Here is a 17,495-nt window from a genome sequence, read left to right as displayed (position 1 = left end):
TAGCGACCCAACAACATGTCAAAGGGAAATTCCCTGTGTCACGCCAGGGGAAATCCACAATAATGACTATTATTATGGTCTGTAGACTAATATGTGATTACATGTTACACGGTGCAACGGTGCGTGGCGGTACGGAAGAGTACATGCAACTGCTGTTACTGGGGCAGAGACTATTCTCCTGGGGTTGAATTCTACGCCTTAACTGTTTTGACTGTTTTGCGCAGAGCAACTTTTTGTCCAACAGCATTACCGCCAGCCATCCATCCGTTACAAAAAGAGATTGGTATAGCAGGATGAGACCGTGATCCATATAAGCCCTCTTGTAGTATTTAGCCTTAAGGCTTTCTACCCCTATCTTTTAACAAATCACTCTTTAAGCTTCAGGTTAGCGAATGAGTTCAGACGTGACAATGTTTACCATTCGCCTTAATTAAACATTTTCGCTGATTATTTTTGTGCAAAAATGCAGCTTCATCCATTCAAAGTAGAAGTTCTACATGTTGTAACATCGATAGGAAATGAACACAAGTAGAAATCCCCTTTGCAAGTGTGTTGGAATGCATCTCTTGTTGTGCTCTGGGAGGATAATGGCCGATGGGAGGGTATCCTGTAATTTAGTCTTTGTAACCATTGATCAGTTGGATTTATGTGCCATTACCTCACCGTTCCAGTCAACAGTCGTAATTATCCCTCTCGGAGAGAGAGAGAGGGAGAGAGAGAGAGAGAGAGCGAGACACTGACAGAGATGGCAGTGGCCCCCAGTTACACAGGCAGCAAATACCTGAATAAGCTTTTATCAAGCAACCCCTGCCACTCACTTAAGAGTATTAGATTGATGTCAATGGGGGCAGATTGACTGATCTTCACGTGAGAGCAGGAGACGGATGGAGGGCTTAACGGAATTCAGTTAGAGAGCAATATCGGCTCGGGGGAAAGCTACGCCTCTATTCGCCACTCTGACCTATGCATTAACATACAGCGTGTATAAGATGCATCTGAAATAAATAAGGAAGGTGGTTAAAGGTGTCATGGCTACATTATTTTGTATTCACTGTTAGACTGTAAGCTCGTACCGGGTGAAATGTCTCGGTCGTACTGCGTGCCGGTTGACTTACAAGTGATGTGGATCAGAGGTTTATGTCCAATTGATTTTTGGTTTGTTTTATTGGTATAATAAACACAAGGACTGCTGCACTCTTCTGTGACCTTTTGTCGGGGTTATGGAGACCCATTTCGTAGAGCATTGCTGAGGGCAAATTAAATCAATTAAACATTTTCTGTGATTTATTTTTTGTAAATCTTTTTTTTTATTAGCAGAATTGATTGTTGTTTCGGCTCTACTTTTGATCTCAGATGACATGTGTTGAAAGTCTCATACTTGACTTGGTTGACAATTTGTCCTCTTGATAAAGGTCCAAAAAAAACGATTTTGTAAAACATTGTGAATGTATACATCCAAGAGACTCAAAAAGCTATCTATCTTAATCAAAGTTAGTTTATAGATACTCTTATACATCTTTTTTGTCCCCAATGCGGAAAATGATCTGCCAAAAATGTACGTCCTGCATTGTACCAAATCTGGCAACAACATGCACATTGGTTTGGACTCCAGATTTAGCTTTCGATTTTAGCTGAATGTTTTCTTAAAATCTGCCTGAAAAACAAACCCTGAGACAAAAACATGACCTTCGTCAGAGTGAAACTGTTTAGCTAACTGGTGGAAAAATAATAATTTAGACTTTTACTGGGAGTATGACGATTGCAATTGTAGCACATTGTGAAATTAGCATTGGACCATACTGGTGTTTCAGTACATTGGTCTTCTTGAGTTGGCCTCTACATCTTTTAAAGTCTTGGACTTGATTGGCTACTCGACCTCAGGTCACACACTACACAACACCACCAGGAACGGCAGTCAAAGCAGTACCCCAGCGCGACTTAATTTCAACCGCGTGTTTTCCCAATTGTGCAGGTGTAAAAGTCATCGACGCTCAAGAATGCTTGGACCTTGATGTCAAACACAGAGTAGTGTGTGTATGTGTTTTTGTGAGTGCTGGATGGTGGTGGGGGGGGGGTTGTTTTTTCTTCTGTTGGCAGATTTCAAACAGCATCTGGTGAGCTCTTGAAACGGAGCGTTATGAGTATGTTCAAATCCAAACTGAATGCTTTCAGTTGCCCTCCTCCCTCCTCCTCTTCTCCTTGTTGTTGGTGTTCAGAGACACATGGTGATAGTGTTTGCTCCCCTCCCCTTTCCCTGCCTCCTCCTCTTCCACGTCCCCCCCTTCCCCCCCACTTCTCCTCTCTCTCCTTTCACAACATGTACGCATTTCCATAACAGAAAAGCGAATATTTTTCATTTGCTGCCTTCCATAATTTTGCAACATATGGTATAAATGATTTTGATGCAAATGCATGTGCTAATTTTTTGCAGACGAGCCTTAAACAGGCCATCCATTGAAGTGGAATGAAAGGAAATTTGCAATCACCTTAAATTTTGCTAACCACTTACTGTTGAGTAAACTTTGCTAAGTAATTTAATTACCTTGGACCGCTGGCAGCCGCCCGGGGCTGTTTTTTAGGAGGTGTTGGAGAGAGAGGAATTTGGAGCTGAGAGAAAGAAAAAGCAGAGTGGAAAAAGATGGTGAAGTCTGTTTAGAAGATAGGGGTATTGAAGTGGGTGGAAGATATTAACTTGTTCTGCAGAGCTGAGCAGGGAGATTTTTCGCTAGTGAGCTGAGCAGTTTATTCCTACCAAAGATCCAAATGCATCTTGATCCGGTTGTTGTGTGCTTGTATCGTGTGTGTCGGATCAACAGAGGTCATAGGAATAGGACACCTACTAGATATCGATGGACACCTAATTCCATGTTCGGGTAAAATCATACGTATCATCTATGCCCTTTTGAATGGTTGGCCGTGTGGTAAAAAACAGTGTTTTAGCTGTAGTGAGCCAGCGTGTACCTTTTATAGAGAAGAATGTTATTTTGTATCGAGTCAAAATACGAATACAACTTTTCTAACCCAAAATGTGTCGTAACAAAACAATTGATTACAATTGAAAACGTGTATTTATATATTGATTATAGGCGGGGGGTCGGCAACCAGTGGCCCCATTTCTTCTTTAAATATATATATTTCATTATTGTGTTTTTTCATGGCTAATTTATTTCCTGTTGTCAGAAAATGACTTCAAAAACAACATCCATTATTTAGGCCTTGTATTATTATTTTTATTCTACAGCTATAATGAGAAACTGTAACCAGACAAGTCTGCGCGCTCCCGTAGGATAGCATTCACGCCGGCGGTCGCGCAGCGGTGGCGGCGAATGGCCGACACAGGGAAACACTAAATGCGTTCAATAACAATTAAATGCTGACTCAAATAACTCTCCCTTGACCGCAGGATTTTCAGTACCTCACTGTTTGGTATTTTGTAAACACGGTCTGAATCCATATCCATTTCCATTCAATCAATTATTTAGTTTTCCTTTAAACATGTATATCCGTAGGTCTCCTTTTTATATGTAGGCCTGTTTATATTGGAACATGAACATGATTTGTGGGCGTTCCTGCCTTGGTGTCATTGAAACTCCTCTTCTGAACTCTAAAGTACACCTCTATAAACGTTGTATTGTCTGTCGGTTTTCTGTAGATCCGTTTTGCTTCCCCAACTCAGAACCTCGTAAAGAGAGCATCGTTTGTAAAACTCAAACATCGCACTGAATTCACTGCGGGTACCAAATAAAGCCTGAGTGAAGTCTTATTAATCTGCTAGCACAGTGGCTGTTAAATAGATTAGGAGAGATAATGTAAACTTAATTATTTTGAGTCTGTTCATAAGGTTATTAGGCAATATCTACTGATAAGTGGCAGGCTATCAGGAGCAAGTTTAATTCATCTGTTTAATAATTCAACCCGCTCAATTGACAACGCACACGGCTGTTTTGGCAGGAGGGTGAAATCGCCCTCATATTTGCAGAATCATAGTCTTCTAATGGATAATCCCACACAGAGCGTTAATCATGGCTGTATTTATTTGCTTGCTTCAAATGTTGCTCAAGTCTATTGTGGGGAATGTTAATAGGTTTGCAGGCCCTTCAAACGTATGTAAAATACAAACTTTAAATGAATAGGGTAAATAAATATGGCCATTGATTTCAGCCTCAAATATATCCACCTTATGGCTGCGGAAAAACACCTCCTTACCTGGGTTGCGGGCCCCTGTTGTAGGCCAGAGAACCCTGGGTGTGACCGGGGCCGCAGATGTCATTTGCAGCATGTTTAGACTGTTGATCTCGCAGGAGATGTGTGTATCTTGCACAGCAGGTTTGCTATCCCCACCCGCGCCGACCGTCACGGTTCCTGTTGTAGTTAGTATGGAGATTAAAGACAAAATTATTTGTACCATAAAATACATGAACCGTGTGAACTAAATGATGCCCGGATTCATTGGTTTAGCCGCATGTCTCATCAGGACTTGGAGGAAAATGAATACATACTAATTATGTGTTACCGTTAAGGCCGCCTTGGTCTTGGTACGGAGCAGCCAGAGGTATGGAGAACCGGCCAAGGGCCCCATGTGGCTCCTCAGCGTGGTGGGCTGCATCTTCTGGCCTTGAACACACTGGCCATCTCGCTTGATGCCCATGCTTTTTGATTATGCATATGATCAAAAAGGACATCTGACTTCCACTACCACTTCTTATTTAGCATTTTCGTCGTCGGCTTCTGTCGTGTGTATGTGTGCGTGTGTTTGTGTGCGATTGTAAATATATGAGCAACATGCGAGTGAATGTTAAAAGTTGAAAACTAAACTAGCACACCCACTGGTTTCAATTAGAAGTTTTAATGCGCCAGGCTGTCTTTTATCATATATAACAGCCGTTTCAAAAGGGGGGTATGTTTGACACGGTTTCACTCCCGCCCCCCCCCTCCCCCCCCCCCCCCCCGCCGCCCCACTAAAACTGTGGAAGAGAAGTTGAAACGCCGTCTCCTCTTCCCTCACACTAACTGGGCTCCACGCACGCAGCGGAGGCGCGGGCCCGGGCTCCGAATTGCAGTAATAAAAACCCTTTGTTTTAGTTTGTATTGCACCATTCATCATCACTTTATTTAATATGAGGCCGTAATTGTGCCATCCCCAAACCATCGCTAATGGCTGTGTTCGCCTGTGTTTGCTTTGTTGATGGAAATGAATGAAATTAGGATAAACAACCGCCGAGTCGCGTGTAATCAAGCCCTGATTAATGGAGCGCCGTTTTCAGCGCCGTGGCTCATTCCACAACACCTGATATCTTTCCCATAAACAAATTGTGTTTGTCTAAATGAAGAAATTAAATGACGCATTTGATGAGTTTATGATTGACCCGGGTCCGGAGCGGGGCCCATTACTCTCTGTCTGCGGGGCCAAGAGGTATGTGACTAATGCTCTGTCAGGGGCCGCCGTGCGGATTTATCACCGCCGCTGATTAATGACAAGCAAACGGCATTTTAATAATTTTATGATTGTGGTTTCCTGGCACACGCGCGTGAGCACGAGCACGCGCACACACGCACACACACACACACACACACACATACACACATACACACACACACACACACACACACACACACACACACACACACACACAGGGGAGCGAGAGAGGTAGAGACACACTGAACCGAGGAGGAGATGTAGAAGGGTGTGGTTGTATTTGTAGTAAAAGGGTCCAGCATGAGCAAAGGGGGAGACGGAGTGAGGGAGGGAGAGAGGGATACACGGAGAAACCGACAGAAAGTGTTCATCCCAGATTAAATGTTTTATGCCCTTGCAGTCGAAGCAGACGGAGACATGATTATATGCCTCATGAACATCCCCATGAATCCTGCTCCTGGCTCTTGAGAAGTATTTCACACACACAGGCATGTGTGCTGAAGGCCCCCACCACACCACCCACCTACCCACCCACTGCCACACCACTCTCCACCCACCATTCCCTCATTAATGTATTTGATTTCTCCTCTAGATCACAACAAATTGGCAACAAATCAGCGTCCAAGACCTGAGCCAGGGCCTCTGGTAGGGGAAGGGGGGGGGGGGGGTGTTGTGGCAGAGGATACATGGGCTGAGGTGCTGGTTTGACTTTAGACCGCAGGGATGGTGAGTAGGACTGGGTAGGGGATGGGAGCTGGGCACGTATTGATTTACTAAGAGTTAAGAGTGATGAATCATACAGAACATTCGAATTAAAATGATCTCATGATGCACAAGACCGCTGTGGTGTAACGTAGGTTGGTTGAGATGCAGTCCGTAAAAACCTGAAATATAGGATGAGAAGTATGGCCTCTGTTATTGGTGTCGGAATAGATTGTTGTTTTTATGTTTTTGGTTTCTATGTTTTTTTATTACAATTGTTAGTGTACTGCAGGCTTAGTATTCAGTGAACCTCATGATCTCTCGTCTCTCTCGCTTACTTTTTTTGCTCGGTGTTATAGAAAAATAAACCTAAACACACTTGACATTGACATCTAAATGGCTCTGGAGCACAGATGTGTCGAAATAAGACAATTGATTTATCATCAGCTGACTGATCAACCCATTGATCAATCCACGGATGATTATTCATGGGATTGATCCCATCAGAAACGATCCGTCCTTCATATGTAAATATTTCCAAGTTACCGTCTTATTTATTTGCAGCATTGTGCGTTAATGTGGTTTGATAGATTTTTCAAAATGGACTGTACCCAAAAGAATAGCCAAAGAACAAGGCGTGTCTGGAAAATCCCACGATTTAAGCATGGTCGTGGTTTGCGAGATTGGCTTGGTTTTCGCACTGTACGGCTGGTGAGTCATTAAGAAGAGTATGAATGATGAACGTGACAAGATAACCCACACTACCAGTTAACTCGAAATAAAACGTTCCTCAACTAAACTTGGCTGACGAAACCAGACAGATGCTCCTGAGGGAGAAGGCCAAACTAGACTGACCTCCACCCTGGCATGGTGGCTGGGGCTCGCATGTATGGAGTCCCGTCTTGTGTACAGTACATGTGCCCAGGGCTGCATGTGTGTTCGAGTGGACAGTTACAATGTATTACGTCTATTATACATCTATTATACAAGTGTGTGCCACACTGCCTCAAACGGACTGGGAACAGCTTGAGCCCTCCTTTTTACAAGGCATTGTTAGTTTGAATTAGATTAGCTCAGGTCATTTCTTTCCTGCCAACACCGAGACGAAGGAATAAACTTTGCGTGGCCGATAAACATTTAGACACCTGTCATCTCCAATCATGCATTCCTGCGCTCAGAGCCAGCTGGGGACCATGCGCTCCTTCAGACTTCTAATGGACTCTTAATTTCATACAGATTTCACTTTTACCCCCTCCCCCATCCTTTTCCTCTTTCTTCCGTCTCTTTTCATATGCTTATCTTCTGCCCCTGAACTGTCTTGTCTACAGATACATCACTGTTATTACTTACGGCTTATTATTACTCATGTGTCTATCTCCACCACCTCTCAATTGCTCACCAACTTTTGACTGTTTCATCATGGTGCTTCACCTCCATCGCGTTGTACTTATCAATATTTACCGTCTCCTCGCGTCAACAGCACATCCGTACGCCCCCTCCTGAGCAGGTATCACCCCCCACTGACATCCTGAATCACCAGCTGTCTCCGCCCCTCGCTCGAAGGAGACATAACAAGTCAGACTGCTCTCCACTGTCTGCTGCACGGGGTTGTGTGTGGGTGGTGTCCATCTTCATTTGTTCAGATACTGGGCAGTTGACCCTGAAACCTAACCTGGCCATGGCATGTGCTGTAATCTCTCTATCTCTCTCTTAACAACCCCATCTCTCCCACCGTGAGTCTCTCTCTCTCTCTCTCTCTCTCTCTCTCTCTCTCTCTCTCTCTCTCTCTCTCTCTCTCTCTCTCTCTCTCTCTCACCAACCCCATCTCTCCCACCGTGAGTCTCGCTCTCTCTCTCTCTCTCTCTCTCTCTCTCTCTCTCTCTCTCTCTCTCTCTCTCTCTCTTACCAAACCCATCTCTCCCACCGTGAGTGTCTCTCTCTCTCTCTCTCTCTCTCTCTCTCTCTCTCTCTCTCTCTCTCTTACCAAACCCATCTCTCCCACCGTGAGTGTCTCTCTCTCTCTCTCTCTCTCTCTCTCTCTCTCTCTCTCTCTCTCTCTCTCTCTCTCTCTCTCTCTTACCAACCCCATCTCTCCCACCGTCAGTGGCTCTCTCTCTCTCTCTCTGTTTTCCCAGAGAGGTGGTGAAGGGAAATAAACGGTTAATTAATCCACCATTTACCACTCTCTTGCATATTTCTCCCTAATTAGTCAGGCTGGCAATCAGGGGCGAGTTGGGGGCTGTCAAGACAGGGCCGCTTCTGTCCAAGGGCCCCAGTTTTCAGAATGCGGGGCCCCGCATGGTTAAAGGAGAAATAAATACCAGAAATGACACGGCTCCTCTTTCATCTCCTCGTGCAGGCAGGAGAGGGATGGCTGTTGGAGAATTAATGTTCATTTAATTTGCCCCTCTTTCTTCTGCTGGTGTATTTGCATTCCACAGGTACTTTCCCTCTGCGCCCCCGACATACACACTGACCCGCGCGCACGCCACAGGCCTGTCTTCTATTTATTACATGTGCAAGGCATATGTTTCTGTTACGCATGTGTGAGCGTGTGTCCATGTGGGTCGCCGGCGCGTGCGCGTGCATATATGTGTCGTTGTGTGTAACCCTATGTGAGTGTGTATCGGTGTGCATGTGCACAAGTGTGTGTCAATGTTTGGCAGTACGTGTGCCGGCCCCCCCCCCCCCCCCCGGTCTGCTGATGGTTAAAGTCTTTGCGCCCGGTATCCTGAACATTAGCCCATGTTTCTAAGCAGCTATTTGTCTCTCTGGAGTCATGTCCAATCAGAGCCAATGGAGTTGGCTGGCTCTGGCGCAAGCCGTCTCTCTTCAGGCCACATCCATCGTGCCGGGGGACAGTTCATGCGATCCCGTGTGTGCTCGTACAGCACTTTTGCTCATTGGTGGCCTATTGAACGTTTTGCTGTTTTAATACACATCTGCTGGTAAATTGCATATAATTTCATTAAGCGGTGTACTTTATTTTAATTGCATCAGTGTCATTGTTTTTCCACATTTTGTTAACCTCAATACTGATTTGAAATGAATGGAGAAAGAATGAATTTCCTTTATATAATAAATAAAACACTATTGGTAAATAGACTAATAATTAATATTTATTTTATTAATTAGTGATTGAAGGAACAATTATGATGAATATATGAATATATTCCAACATGATTTTGTTGTTCTTTTCCAAATATTTCTAAAAATCAGTTTGCAGGTGTGAGGTCATTATTATATTTTAGATAGTGTCACTGTGCGTGGGTGTCCCCAGAAGTTGTTTATCTGTGTGTTGGTGGGTTTGTGTGCTGTAGTATCACATTAGATGTTTAATGTCAGTCCTAATAGTTATTAACCTACAAATCACTGTCCCATCCCTGTTGATACAGCGTTTAAACGGAGGATGGCTCTACGGAACCTGTGTGACCTTTGACCTTGAGTTGATTGAGTATGTGCTATGGGGGATTACGCTACATTTATTGCTTCTGCTACCATCCACTAATAGTGAGAAGTAGATTAGTGGAGGGAGGGAAGGAGAGAGAGAGAGGTGGAGGTAGAGAGGGAGAGAGAGATGGGTTATACAGCCGGATCTTGAATGGAGACAGAATGCGTGTTTGAGGAGTGCAGACGGGTGTGAGAAGGGTCTCGTAGATGAGGTCTAATCGGTTGGATCAGCTGCAGTGAATAGGCTAGTGGTTATTGTGAATTGGCCAAGACATGTGGTGATATGATAGACACAGAGAGAGAGGGGGAGAGAGGGAGAGAGAGAGAGAGAGACTCGTGGTGATTTGATAGAGAGAGAAAGAGAGAGACAAGGATTTAAGTCCCTCGTCTGGTGTTGTTGGGCCTATACAAGCTGGCGTTTCTCCATTCACACACACACACACACACACACACACACACACACACACACACACACACACACACACACACACACACACACACACACACACACAGGCACAAGCAAACACACACACATGGTGTAAGAGCATGGATGAGTGTTGATGATACATTTTTAATCCCCTAACACACAGGCACATAGATACATGTACACACACACACACACACACACACACACACACACACACACACACACACACACACACATATACACATGTATACACCATTAAACCCTTGGATTACAGCTTTGGGAATTACGACAGGGATTTCTGTTGCCTCTCACACTGTTTCACTGTTTTGCTCCTTTTCTTTCTCTCCTCCCTTGCTGTCCTCGCTGTTCAACTGCTCCACTTGGCCCCGTCTTCCAATCCAAAGCCTTTGATGAGCCAGTGTCAGCTATTTAGTTTGGCCTGGCACAAATTCATCTCTGGATAGAGGGAGTGATAGAGAGAGGGAGATAGACAGAGGGAAAGAGAGGGAAGGAAGGAAAATGAATGAATGGACATGTGATGACGGTAAAGCAAATGTGTGTGTGTATGTGTGTGTCTACACCACTTTTCTTGTAATAATGTCTTCCTCACGCTTCTCTCTGCCTTCTTAACTCGTCTCTCCCCGTCTTTATCTGCTGAACACAGAGCTTGCCAGTGTCGGCTTGCAGATGATTACTGGTGTAATCACTCACATTTTAGATGATCTGATAGCAGAACGAGCCTCCAAATCATCTTAACGCCCCCTCCCCCTCTACCCTTTACGTACCCCCTTTGCACAAGAGGAGCGCCAGAAAGCACTACTTTATTTTAGTCTCTCTTATTTGGTATTTCCTTTTTATTTCTGCTGAGGACAAAACAAGTCTGACAATTCCCTAAGAAAGGCCGGTTCATAACAATGTAGGGGTAGGCTCATTCTGCCAATACCAACCGCCCATGTCAGTTTCTTGTAAGCAACGGATTTGTGTCTCTAAGTAGATTTTGGGCACAATGTAAGTACAAGTAAAGTTGACGCTGCTAACTTTGTAACTAAGTGGCAGATTCTTGTATGGTAATGTGTTGTTTTGTGTTCAAAGAGTCATTCTGCGTCTCTCTAAGACGGTACACCAAAAAACTGTTCCTATCAACATTGCTGCATGCAGTGAGTTACATAGCTTCAGTCCGTTGAGTTTCCAGTAGCTAGGCGATACTGAGAATTCACCCCGCACTGGTGGCTGTCTTAGAGTCCATACACATTCAAGTATTTTATTCACATTCATCCATTCCATTTAAATATATGTAATTATCTAATATCAAAGGGAATTAGGTTGAATTTTACAGAAACACATTTTACAATTTATCTTATGCTATGAATTAGTGTATCTGAACAAAACTGTCAAATCTAATTACAAATGAGCACCCTTTTAACTTTACTTCAACTAAACTCTCAGGAATTGTCCACTGGAATCGATGTGCTCTAAACATGAATTTCATTTCATTCAGGAGTTCAGATGGGGCGAGTTAAGATGGAAGTTCAGGCCATATGTGAATGATATATTTGACGTTGATTCAATGTGTTTTGGTATGTAACTAAATTGTAATCTGCAAATGGTCCATTCTGACAGCTCAAGTTTGGCATTTCTGTACTGAATTACAAGCACTGCTTGAGCAGAACTTCTTAAAGTTGTGTCATTTTGGTTGAATTCAATCTATTAGATTTGGATCTTCAGCCTTTAATGCTAGTGTGTTTGCTGTGTCTTCTGGTACCTTGCATGAGGCTATATTAAAAGTTTACAGTGTCAGGTTTTCAATAACAAGCTTATTTTGATATTTACTGTGAGTTAGGGGACAACATAATTGCTATTGATGCTGACCTTTCTTTTCTGTTCGTAATTGGATTGCAGCCCCACATATCCTTTATTTTCTTATATAAAAAAAAAAAAGTGATTACGTCCTGGAATCCTGTTAATGTGTGTATGGTTCTTTGCATGTTTGTGTGTGTGTGTGTGTGTGTGTGTGTGTGTGTGTGTGTGTGTGTGTGTGTGTGTGTGTGTGTGTGTGAATGTGTGTGTGTTGTGTGTTGCAGTTTGGGGAACTGTTAATTACCATGGAGGTTCCCCCAGCAGCAGGTTGGGGGTCCTCGGGGGGCTGGTGATGTGGTAGCAGGGGCCGGGGGGAAACAGATTATGGGGGTCTTGGGACACCCAACAGAGGGCCAGATGAACCAGGAGGGGCCCGATGCTTTATTCATCCCCCCGGAGGACCTCCAGGGGCCTTGTGGGGCTGTGAGGCTGCTGCTGGATAAAGGATAGGATATTCTATGCATCAAAACAATAAGACTCAAGTTGAAGAACACACTGTTACAAAGGCAACTACTGCTGGTGATGCACTAAATAAGGCATATTAAGGATAGTTGGATTAAAGGAATTGTAGAGAATGTACCTACCTGAAAATGTACCTACAGCCTTTATTTGACGTATAAAGTAAAAACTATAAATAAAATGTAATGTATGCAATGCAGCTTTAGTGTGTGTGTGTCTGTGTGTGTTTGTGTGCGAGTGTGTGTGTGTGTCAGTCCGTCCAGGGTTGATAATCCTGTAACCTCCCAGCAGAGCCCCTGTGAGAGTCTGCTAAGCCACTTCATTCACTTTGATCCAGTTTTTGGGGGGGCTGTTTAATTTCCCATAATGCCAAATGATCAATGATTTCCTTTCAGCGCTGATGTAATTAGTGGATTCAAGCCAGCTTTGTGCTTCTGTCTGACAGAGCTGGATTGTATTATTATTGCACAGCTTAAAGACGGATCGATACATGCCTGCTTCTTTACAGAGCATCGCCTCAACCCGAACACTGCAAAACAAAAATACAATGTTCTCTGCCCCACACACGTCCGGGCAACGGCAGCTGTTGGGGTATTTGTGATCATTCACAATACTACTAATTACAGTCTCCATCCAAAACAATTCTATCTATAACACGACATTAATCAGATGGATTTATAGATCATGTCTAATTTGGAGGGGATTGTCTCATTAGAAATGGATTGTTTCATGAATTAGGTTTATTAAAGTGTGAGCTGGAGCAGGGCAGTGAGGCTGTGATTAATGCAAGCCGTTGTTTGGGATTCTTTGAATCTTCATTGTTTTTCAAGTACTATTATGAAAATGGCATCAATGAAGTGGTTCACAGTTTTGGTCAAAAGAAAATGCTAAGATTTAGCAGTTCATGGTTTGGTTCTCCTATTGGGCATAACTCTTTAACAAGGCCTCATTTAGCAAAACAACCCCCCCCCCCCCCCCCCACACACACACACTCTTAACTTCACAGTTGATTGGCTCACATTTAAAGAAAAATCTGTGCAATAGACATGCATTTATTGCTTAAAGTCTTGTCCAGTTTTAATTAAAGAGCTTGTCCATCACTTAAGACAACACCCAGAGCCTAATCCTAAAACCCTATCATTTAGTGGGCAGGTCCAACCACCCTTCCACTCCACAAGTCAGTCAAAGGCCACCAGCTAATCACAGCCCTAAGTGAGCTCAGGTATGGTTGGGCTTTGATTTAAGACCCTGTAAACCTTTGTCAAACTTCACTCAGTGTGCACAGTTTACACTGCACATGTAGTTTGACGTGAAGACATGTCATGTTGCGTCATTTTTATTATGCTGACTTTATTATGCTTTATGTTTGTGATGATTGTTTATGTTGTATTTTTATAATTAATTTTATGCAGCACAGGTTAGATGTGTTAGTTATACGTTTTTTTGTAGTAGTGAGCCATCCTACAGATGAGCCAAATTGAAAAATAACATTAATATCATGTGTTATTATTAGTAGTCTCTAGTAATAGTCTCTGAAGCGGCCCATATTCATGTTTGCAATGGATATTCATTCCAAAGCATTCAATCAGCTGTCACCAAATTGGCCACTAAAAAGCATCGATCCCTGCGTCAAAACATGCAAAGCAAACATCTCTCGCCCACCACTGTGGTCTATGCGGTCTCATATTTGGCACAGTGGCCGAAAAACAGGAGAAATTTGCCGTTTGCAATCTATGCACAAAGCCGGTCCCTCGTGGGAGATCGTTATCTCAGCACGAGGAAGAACACGGAGAGCAGGAGAGACAAAGAGAGCTGCACTGGCACGGCTCTGCTGTATCTCCCCACCAATTAATGCAAGTGAATGGCTTCTGATGCGTTTTAAGACAAAAGTGCATCAAACGATAGTTACAATATCGGTAAACAACCGGTGTGTTTAATCCATTGATTGATACGTTGATAACACTACAGAGTATCAACAAGTGTGGTCATTGAAGGAGGATCGTTTTGGGTCATCAATGTTGTGAATGTGTGTGTCCGTCACCACACTACATGAACTAGTCAGTTACAGCTTGTTTAAAATGTCCATTTTTTTATTTCAAGGAAAATATTTTGATGTGGTTTCTTTCTTTTTCTGTCAGACGAATCTTATTTGACCCAAACAAATCTAAATCCTACACGTGTTTCTTAAGGTGTATTTCTATGCACATGGCCTTTGTAGTTGCTGATTTTAACTACACACACAGAAAACCAAAAGATCACAAACAAGAATATCTAGATGTCTTCCTCAGGATTTGTTAATTTGATTTATTATCATGTTGGCCCTTTTGAGAGAGGGAATAAATGTTAACATGTAGAGAAAGAGTGGTGGCTTGTACAAGGTTTTACAGGAACCCACTCTTAATATAGGAAGAAAATGGATCGTTATCAGATTACTGATTAGGACGTCAAGTCGGCGATTGGCATCAACCCTTAAAAGCCTGCCTGTTTGCTAATATATAATCTTGAACTCAGTTATGTGGTGAATACATGTTTAAATTATGAATTATCCAAGGTGAATTAGCACAGGTTAACATTTTTCATTGAATCTCTCCCTCTTAGAGTAGCTTGTGGTTGGCCAAAATAAGCAGATGGTGTAACCTAGATTTATGTTCACCATTTTCTCATTTGTAGTAAAAAAAAACAAAAACAAAGGACGCGCTTATCTGTTCATGAAATGCATTAATAAATACTTTTTTTTAAGTGTTAGTGACACAGAGTTAATGCAGCACTCACCTGGGCCATCACACTGATGTTTGTTTTATTTATTTGAAACCTCAGGCGCTAGGTTAACTCTTGACAGTCCCAGTGGCCAGGTGGTCATTACTGACCATTACTGTCTCTCTCATTAACCTCTTCCTTTGAACTAATTCAAAACCTGCCGGGACTCCACGTGTCTGGTAAACCAGAGCCTAAAATTTGCTCCAGACACTCTGCAAAAACCTAAACTAGCTAGTCATTATCCCCCCCCCCCCCCCCCCCCCCCCCCCCCCCCAAAAAAAAGGCCCAGAATTGTACTTTATTTTTTTCCCGTTTGAAGTGTGTCGCTACTTAAAAAAAATAACAATGCCAGTGGCCCTTTAACCTTGTCGGGTCTTCCACTGTGTGTCTGTGGCGCTCTCTCCATCTTCTGCTGGGGCTGATTGATGTCGTCCACTGATCTGCTTACAGACAGTGGCCGTTGCGGAGCGCTGAGAAGGTTGAAATGGAAGCAAGCTAAGCCTATATGCAAACAAAACCCAGGGAATTAAGGCAACTAAGCTGGCCCCTACTCATAGTCGGCCCTCAGCCATGGCTGAACCCGCGGCATAAAAGGAGCAGTGAAAGAGAGAGAGAGGGGAAGGCTGGGGAATGAGCAAGGCTCTCTGAATTCTCTTGAAGGGCCTGTTCTTTTAATTGTGTGGAACAAAACAACAGGGGGATAAGTAATGGGGTTTTAAAGCGAAGCACATTTTGATAGATTGTGTAACGCCCTGTGTGGGTGTGTGAGGCGGGGGGCCGAGTGGAGCGAGTTAGACAGACAGACAGAGACGCTGTGAGACAGACCGAAAGAGAGAGTGAGCGAGACAGACCGAGGGAGAGGGATACATTCAGGGGCAGAGTGGGCGGCATTGTGTGGCGAGAACAAAAGGCAAAAGTTGGCAAACGAAAGCACTCGTCGGAAAAGCCTGGAACCAAACCGGCTGGCTAATTACTGACACGCATTGTCGAGGAGGAGGAAACACAACAAAAACAGGATCGAGATTAATTTCATACCTCATCCTCCCTGCTCATGGACACATACCAACCTAGATCCTCTAAATTGAAAAAAAAAAAGTGAGGGAGGAGGATGGAGGTGGAGGGGATCAGAGGAACACAGACATCCTCCTCATCCTCTCTTTCTGCTCTGCTCGCTCCCGCTGCGCCCCCCCTTTGGGAACAGTGCAGGATTCAGGGCGTGAAGACGTCCTGGAGACACATTTGGAAAATGATCAGGCAGATAGATGTAAACTCAACCTTTTTGTGGAGATTAGGTTACCTGTAAGAGGGAAAGAAACTGGTAGAGCTATGATGCGTATGGTTCGCCAGTTTCTCGAAATCCCTAGTCATGTATGTTTTTCAGGTTGCTGAAAATCTACTTTAAGAGAGTCTTAAAGGGAGAAAGAGAAGGTGGGGCATGGGAGAGTCATGTTCTACGTCCTTCTCTTTCAAACTTTACTCTGCCATTTTACCTCCTCTATTTTTACACTCTATTTTGGTGAGTGTTTTGTGAAAGGCACTTGTCATCCCCAAACTATGGCACTTGTTCCCGTCTCTCCTCTCCTTTTTCTCCCCTCTGTTTTAACCATGGAGAGTTTTGCAAGCGTACGCAGCGATTTGAGGATGAAAGGAACGGAATCATCCCAATTCCTGCCCTGCCAGTGAGCTACTCAAACTCTCTGACAAAGCTGTCAGACTCCATTTTGGCTCCATTTTCAGAGTGAACTCAGTCTGCCATTTACAATCAACAAGAGGCAGCATCCCGCTCCAGCCAATGTCAAATCTCTCTCTGACTGCTCTGCTCCAATGTTCATCTCTCTCTCTCTCTATCTCTCTCTCTCTCGTTCTCTCGTTCTCTTGTTCTCTTTCTCTCCTAACTCCCTCTCCCTCCTTTTTATATGTGTGTGTCAATCCCTCCTTTTTATATCTGTATGTCAATCCCTCCTTTTTCACTGGGTCTCTTTTGGTATATGATTTACTGTATGAGTACACATTTGCTCTACTCATTCTTTATACATTTACAGTTAAACTTCTGAAAATGTACAGCCATGTTAAAGCATATAACAAATGACGGCGGCTGGTTCATTTGGTTTAGGATTGTTGGTATTTTTCTTTGGCTTTGTTTTGTGTTATTTTATGTGATCAAGGACGCCTATTTTCTTCAAGCTAATCAATGATTGAATACATTGATTTGCTGCATGATACTTAAATGCATGTATTTCTTAGAATTGCATCAGCTGTCCTTTCAAAATAGCAACTTTAAATCCCCTTGTATCCTTAATTGTGCATTATTAATCACCTTGCATTAATGTATTATTTTAGCAGACATACAGAGCTGCAGAGAATGAGCAAAGAGAGAGACATTTAATCAACAGGAGAATCTGGCAGAGAGAGAGAGAGAGAGAGAGA

At 43.4% G+C, this 17,495-nt stretch overlaps 1 protein-coding gene across 1 annotated transcript in view; it reads left to right on the top strand.

The window, feature by feature from the left end:
* rsrc1 (arginine/serine-rich coiled-coil 1) overlaps positions 1 to 17,495 on the top strand; it is a 108,127-nt gene that overhangs the window by 56,052 nt on the left and 34,580 nt on the right. The window lies entirely within an intron of this gene.

This window comes from Gadus morhua, chromosome 16 (assembly GCF_902167405.1).
Source record: "Gadus morhua chromosome 16, gadMor3.0, whole genome shotgun sequence".
Lineage (NCBI taxonomy): Eukaryota > Metazoa > Chordata > Actinopteri > Gadiformes > Gadidae > Gadus > Gadus morhua.
The sequence above is the reverse complement of the archived record's forward strand: the minus strand, read 5'-3'. Positions and strand labels throughout refer to the sequence as shown.